Source organism: Protopterus annectens, chromosome 12.part0 (genome assembly GCF_019279795.1).
Source record: "Protopterus annectens isolate FY-2018-M chromosome 12.part0, PAN1.0, whole genome shotgun sequence".
Lineage (NCBI taxonomy): Eukaryota > Metazoa > Chordata > Ceratodontiformes > Protopteridae > Protopterus > Protopterus annectens.
Window position 1 is genome coordinate 492,753,041 of NC_056746.1, and position 8,126 is coordinate 492,761,166.

The window sequence follows — 8,126 nt, forward strand, 5'->3', positions numbered from 1 at the left end:
TATGGAGGCTTGAATAAGATGAACTAGCAGACAACTTTGGAAATTGTTTAAAGCATGGAGTAACAGTGGAGCTTTATTGGATGTTTAGTGATTCATCTCCACCACACTGGTGTCTTTAATGTGGCAACAAGAGTGAGGTGAAATACCTTGAACAACTTTGGGTCACATTAATATGTAGCAACATAAGGTGAGTTCTGGAAATATAAAGATACAGATTCAAATGCAGACATGAGTCCCAGAACTTTTATGCATTGGTATATAAAGCAGCTGTATGAGCAATGTTTCTCAGTATTCATACAAATAGGAGAAGTTGCTTAGGGTAACTTTATAAGTAAGGATTGCTGAAGAGCCATTTTAGGTGAAGAAGTAAGTTTAGTCAACATTTTATTTTTATTTATTTATTTTATTTTTTTTTATTTTACATTTGTTGACCAGGCTAGTCTAGCTGGATACATTTCCATTTTCAGTAGAGGCCCGGGGAGAAAAGCTCCACATAAATTTTAACAAAAAAACGTTACAATAGACAAGCAAATGGACAAATCATCATAGATGAAAAGACAAGTAAAAAATATAGTACCCAATAACAGATATATACAAAAAGAGGATCACATTTCTAAAAATAACATTAATTAGCTGAAATAACATCAAGACCAAGGCACAAAACAGAGAGCAAAATTGATTAATAATATTATATAGAACTAATCTTAGTAACAGAAGGAGAAAGAGAAGCACTAAAATAGGAGAGGAGGAAGGGAAGCAGTTTAAGAAAAGAAAAGGGAAAGTTGAGAGAGATTAGCATAGAGGAAAGAAGAAACAAAATACTCTAAAAGGAGGTAGACTGAAGCAGATACAGTAAAGAGAGAGGGAAAGTAAAGTAGTAGGCAAGTGCAGAGTAGTAGGAAAGCGCAGAGGAGGTAAAGGATTAGTCAGGTTTTGAACAGGAACAGAGCCAGTGGCTTTGGAAGTAATCTTTGATTTTGTGTTTAAAGAGAGGCAGAGATGTGGTAAGTGGGGTCTACTTCTAAACACCGACACGACGATTCCCCGACACAAAACTCACCGACGCCAAATAACCGACAACACACAAACCCGACACAAACCCGACAACGCAAAACACCGAACACCAAAACACCGACACACGGAACGTAAACAACACGCGACACTACATACCATACACACTAGCCCTGACCCAAACCCTAACCCTAAGGTCCGACACTATCGCACACTTCACCTACCTGCACCCTAACCCTAACTCACTTACACACCCCTAGCCCAAGCTCCGACACTAACGCACACATCACCTACCTGCACCCTAACCCTAACCCACTTACACACCCCTAGCCCAAGCTCCGACACTAATGCACACATCACCTACCTGCACCCTAACCCTAACTCACTTACACACCCCTAGCCCACGCTCCGACACTAACGTACACATCACCTACCTGCACCCTAACCCTAACTCACTTACCTGACCACTCCTACCTCTGTCACTGTCGCACACTTACCGGGTCGCGATCGCAGATTACCCTTGTCGGTCTTTCCACTGTCGGCGAATCACCCTGTCGGTATACGTACCTGTCGGTCATCTGGCGTCGGTGATTTCCGCGTCTGGGAATCGGCGTTTCGGTCTTTTGAATGGGACCCGGTAAGTGTTATGTCGCTAGGAAGCAGATTACAGTTCCTTCCTACAGTATTATTGAAAAGAGAGTCACCGGCAGAATTATAAGTCTTTGTTATAGTAGCCATAAGTTTACTGGATGAGCGAAGGGAGTTTAGGTTGTTATAAGGGATTAAAAGTTTAGAAAGAATAGGGGTTTTGTTTGGTTGGTATAAGATTTTATGGGCAATAGTGAGTTGAGGGATTAACAGAAGGTTTTGTAGTTCAAGCCAGCCTAGAAGTTTCAGGTTAGTACAGTGATGAGTTCTAAAAGGGTTACTAGTGGCAAAGCGGGCAATGTTGTTGTAGCAAGTAGCCAGTTTATTAAGGTTGGCTTTCTTAAGGTTAGTAAAAATTGGTGAGGCATAAAGAAGAGTAGACAAAAGATGAGAGTGGGCAATCTTGGCTCTGGATGATGATGTTAGGAAAGGTTTAATTCTATATAGGCTTCCTATTTTTCTATTGACTGTTTTAATGGTGTTGTTGATATGCTGGTCAAAGGAGAGGTTGTTATCAATTGTTATTCCTAATAATTTTGTTGTTGGATCAGGAGCAATGAGAGTGGCATTATTTGAGGAGATGGTGAAGTCCAAGGGGGTGGACCTAGTGCTAGGAGAGAAAAGGAGAAGTTTAGTTTTTTTGGCATTGAGGAGGAGGTTGCGTCTGGTGAACCAAGTTTCTACAGTGTTGAAGACATTTTGAGTAATAGATGAAAGTTCATTAGGAGATGAAGCAGAGCAGATAAGGGTGGAGTCATCTGCATATTGAATGCAGGTAGATTGAGGAATTGCTAAGTGAAGATCATTGATGAACAGGGAGAAGAGAAGAGGTCCTAGAATGGAGCCCTGAGGTACACCGATGGAAACGGGTGTGAGTGAGGAAATTTGGTTTTCCCAACGAACTGCTTGCTGTCTATTGCCAAGGTAGGATGTAAACCAGTTAATGGCAAGATTATCAAAGGAGAGGGATGTAAGAGTGTTAATTAAAATGGAGTGGTTGACCATATTGAAAGCTTTAGAGGGGTCAATGAAGAGAGCAGAAGAGAGAAGGTTGTCGTTGCGGTTCCTGTTGATAGTATCTACAAATGATAGGAGAGCAGTGGTAGTACTGTGATGTGGTCTGAAACCGTGTTGACAGTTTGCTATTATGTTGTTTTGAGAGAGATGCTGTAAAAGTTGTTGGTGAATACATTTTTCCATTATTTTTGCTAAGGGAGAAAGGAGGGCAATTGGTCTATAGTTTGAGTACTCAATGGAGTTTCCACCTTTATGTAAAGGGATGATATGGGATATTTTCCAGATGTCTGGGATGGTTCCCTCTTGGATTGTCCTGTTTATAAGTATAGATACTGGATATGCAATTTCTTTGGCAGCTTTTGGAGAAAAAGTGAAGGGAGCTTGTCAGCAGAAGGGGTACAAGGCTTCAGTTTGTGGATAAGTCTAGAGATGAAAGATGTAGGAATAGGTTGTATTTTAAAGTTATTTGAAGGGTGTCTTTGGTTTATAGGTGGGCTGGAGTTATTAGTGCTAAGTTGTTTAGCTAGTGATAGAATAGTGTCAGTAAAAAGAGTTGAAAGCATTTGCAGTGAGGTGGGAGTATCTGGGTCGGCATTGAGAGGGGTGGGAGTTTTGGATGTTCCTGGGGAGAGGAGTCTATTTATAGATGACCAAAACTGTTTGGGGTTGTTATGATGAGTTTGTTGAAGTTTGCAGTAGTAGTTTTTTTTGTCAGTAATTATTGCTTTTTTAGTCGAGTTTCTAAGTTGGCGGAAATGAAGAAGGTCAAGGGAATTTCTATAGTTTCTCCATTTGGCCCAGACTTTATTTCTGGAGAGAATTAGCTTTTTAGTTTCTTTAGAGAGCCATGGGGCAATATTGGGTTTCATTCTGATGGTGCGTTCAGGAGCATGATTGTTGAGAATGGATAAAAAAGTGGTATTAAAGTATGATACTGCATTTTCAAGGGGAACAGATTTCAGGGGGCTCCAGTTGCATTTGCTGAGTTCATTTTGAAATAGGTCTATGTTAAAATTTTTAGTAGAGCATATTTTTTGAATGTTAGGGGGGTTTGGGAAATCAGTTCTTTCTCTAGTAATAAAGGTTAAAGCATGATCACTTATATCATCAGGCAGCGTTCCTGCTTTGTAGGCATGTTTGATTTTGTTTATGAGTATCCAGTCTAAAATACTCTCTTTATTGTTAGGCTTGTTGATTCTAGTGGTTGAAGTAATAGTCTGGGTGAAACCATATAGGTTCATATGAGAGGAAGGATTATCTGCATTGATAGTGTTCCAGTCAACATTGATGTCACCTAGAATTATAGTTTCTTGGGGGTAAGTAGTAGATACCCAGCTGAGAAAGGGTTCTAGTATGGGTATATTGTTTCCTGGTGGTAAGTAGATGCAGATAATGTAAAGGGATTTCTTGGTGTTTATTTGGAGTTTTGTTATGATGGCTTCTACTTTGCAATCTGGGGTAGGATAGGCTGGAAGAGTAGTGATATTAAGCTGATTCTTAAAAAGAATTGCTACTCCACCACCTTTATGTTTTGGTCGGTCAAGTCTTATTATGCTATATCCTTGGGGTGTGATCTCAGTGTCTTTTATTTCTGGTTTGAGCCAGGTCTCTGAGAGGCACAGAATGTCAAATGAATGAATATCAAGGAGGGCATGTAACTGAGCTATTTTGTTATTTATACTATGAATGTTTAGGTGTCCAATAAGGAGGGAGTCATAGATTTTAAGTGAATTAGTTTTGGGAGAGGGATAAGCTGGCCCAGGATTAGGGTGGATGTCTCCATCTTGTAATGTAAGAAGATTAGGTTTAGTTATTAAATGGTTCTTTAGAAAGATTTGAAGTATTAGTTTCTTATTGGTAGGATATACATACTTAAGGTGGGAGAGTCTGTGGTATTTAGGTAAGAGGTAGTTGGGGTTAAAGGTAATGTTGGAGTGTAAAATGGGAGAAGTATTTGTAAGGGTTGATGTGTGTTTATTGGGGTAGATGGAGTGGGCAGAAAGAGGGTTTTCAAAGAAGGTAAGAAGGTATGCAGAGAACAGGATGGTAAGGAATGGAATTGTAAGTGTGGACATAGTAGTGAAGTTGGGAGGCATAGTTAGAGAGTATTATAGTAGGAGTTAAGGAAGATACTAGAAGTGGCTAAGATAGGAGAAATGATATAAAGCCTAATAGGAGAGGGAGGAGAGAAAGAGGGCCAGTAAGAGGTAGTAAGAGGGTGTAAAATGGTAGTGTAAGAGAAAAATAAAAAATAAAAATGAAGTAGGTGACAAGTATAGAGCTGTGAGGTCAGATATAAGGGAGGGATTTTGGAAGGAATGAGGTATGAGGGGAGGAGGTGGTAAGGGGTGTGGTTAACAGAGGAGCGGGATAAATCAGGTAAGATATTGGAAGAAAGAAGTAGGGGGTGTGTTCAGAGAGGTATAAGAGTAGGACCCCTGGGGGTGGGAATTGGGGGTAGGGATGGGGAGCGGAGTGAGCCCGCAGGGCGAATGGAGCGGGAAGAAACAGCTGAAGGAGAGATGGGAAGGAGGCAATCAAAAATGCAGGTAAGTAAGGTGAGAGAGGTATATAGTGAGAAAAAGAAGGTAAAGTAGAGACCAGAGTTCAGGGAGAAGATAAAGCACAGACAGGTAAAAATCAGTATGTGAACATACAGTGAAAATAGAGGAAGAGCAGGTCTAAGTTAACAAGGAAAGTAGGCAGCTTACAAGGAATAGAGCAAAGCAGAGAGATAGGGGACAGATGGAGAGTGAGGCTAGGATAGAGGTGAAAAGGAATAAGAAGCCAGAGTACTATTGTGAACAGATGTAAGGGCTAGTTGGAGCCAGAAGGGAACAGCATACGAAACAACAGAAACAGAGGGGAGGGAGCTACCTATAAGATAGCGCAGATAAAAAGAGAAAGAAACGGAGAAATAAAGAATAAGACCAAGAGGGGTGTGAGGGAGAAGAGAAAATAATTAAAAAGTAGGAGAGTAGAGCATACGAAGGGTGGGAGAGGGGGGGGGCTAAGAAGGGCAGGTACTGGCTGCTAGAGACTCACACACAGGCAAACTATAAGACCCTTATAGGAATACCAGAACAGGAGCCTAATTTGCAAACAAATCTATGCCCAGAACCTACTTTCTCTACTTTTCTTTCTTTTCTTTCCTTGGTAGAGTGTACAGTATAGGACAGGCAGTTTCAATCAGTCACAAGAGGGTTGGCAGGTTCTTCCGGCACCAGGAGAATTTACAAGAAGACTGGAAACAGTATAGTTCAGCTGGAACTTTGAGGATAGGCAGGCAGGTAAGAAGAAGGAAAAAAAAAAAGAACAGTGTTTACACAGGTATTAGCATGAGAGAAAAAGGTCCAACAAAAACGCAGTTGAAAGAACAGAATAACTACCAATCTAATACTTATACTCTATTTAATAGTTGAAATAAGGTAGCCTATTGATAAGCATTAGCTCATTGCATTAATACAGTGATGACAGTACATATAAAATAATAATATGCTGGAGAGTAAATTGTATGACATTTATAAACAGCTTCTCAGTTATCATTCATCATTAAAATAAACTCTGAGGTTTCAGTAAGTCAGTAATAGGAAAAGAAATAAAACAAAATTAGTGTAGTAGATAGTGCAAGTAATTACAAAATATATTGTATAATAGACTAGCATAGATAATTGAGGATGAAATAAGGGATTTACAGGGGCATCAGCAGCAAATAAGTAGCTACCGCTAAGAAGCCTTTAAAAACTAGGGTCTGCAGGTAAAATTTAAAACCACCAAGAGTTAAGGTGTTAAAGTCGCTTGGTTCCCTGTTTCTACTACTACAGTGCCTAAGCGCAAGTAGCTGGAGAGCGGTAATTAACATACAGTTAGAGGTTTAGGTAAGCTAGATGATAGGAGGGTATTTAAAACCCTGCAAGAGATAAGCTGTTGCTGGCGCTTAAATCCCTGTTTCTTACTGCGTAGCGTTTTTAGCACAAACTAAGTGATAAGCAGAGATACCTCATAAAAGAGGTCTTAAGGAGAGATAAGATTTCAGGGTAGTTTCAGCTCAAAAACCACATGTAAAGTGGTTAATAAAGGTATCTAAATGCAACTCCTATAGTTACAGGGCTTTACGATGGTAAATGAGTATCGGGAGTGAGGAAACGCCAGCTGAGCACGTGGCCAGGCTCTGCGGGGGTGGCGTGGTGAAGGAAATAAAGTAAGCTACGGTAAAATTAATGTATACAGTAAGGAGGCAAAGTAAACAAGCTAGATATCTAGCAACAAGTATATATTAATACATATAATATAAAGTGGCAAGCCAAAGTAAAAGCGCCAGGCAACAGAGGAAGAAATACGACTGTTACACTATGAGTAGCTACTCAATTCCCTACAGCGACATAGCCAGTTAGTATGTCCTAAAAGAAAAACCGCACTTAAAAACGCCATTAGCATACACTGAGAACAGCGAGAAAATACAAGCTAGTTGAAGCCTGCAATAGGCGACTAGCAAGTGTTTAGGCAAGAAGGCAATAACATAGCTAGACTAAACAGTATAATAAACAGTAAGCAAATGGTTCAAAACTATGAAATATGCATCTACATAGAAACGAAACAAGCCTTTCAGTAGTCAGATATATACACATCAGTACACAGCCTTTCATTAGGAAAGCAAATCATGAATAAAACACAGAACCAGCACTATAGCGTGGTGTAGATAAAGCTTAGTGCATATATTCCACAATAAAACTGCAAACTGCAGTCAATAATTACAGTATATAGGGCTGCAAAAACCTCAAGAACTGCGAGTAGTGACTCAAGCAGGTAAAGCCTACCAGATCTAGTACGCCAGGATAGAGCGGACAGCAGCCAGGAGCCTACGCAGTGTAAGGCAGTAAAAGGGGAGACGTAGTTACAGGAAGGGGTAGAAATAAACTCTCAGGGGATGAGAGGCAGGACGAGAGTACACAAGAGAGTTGCAGGAAATAGGTAGGCGGGACCACATAAAGAAAAGGTGGTGGGGGGGAGTCTAGGAGTAGGTAAAATAATATACCGGGGAACATATCAGGAATAAGTGAAAAAAGGAGGTAAACAAACACACAGTCAGGTACTGTGTGTTGTTTTTGCACTTTTTGTATGTTTGAACAGTACTGCTGGTAACTTGTCAATATAGAAGGGAATATTTATTTCTTTTGCTTTTTGTTTTTACTATTCTTCATTTCTTACTTTCACGTTTTACTTTTTACAAAGTCAAATACTATTGAAAGTACAAAATGTGCTGTGTCTTTTATTTTTGGGGGGTTTGCCTTTTTAAATCCCATTACAGGGAACTAAGCATTTTAATTGAAATGTGACTTCAACTGTAATTGAAATGTGATTTTATTTTAAAAAGTGGAAATTTGTTGATTCTTGTTGTTTGTCTGAAGAAGTACTGCTAGGAGCAGGACGAAAAGCGGAAATTAAAACTG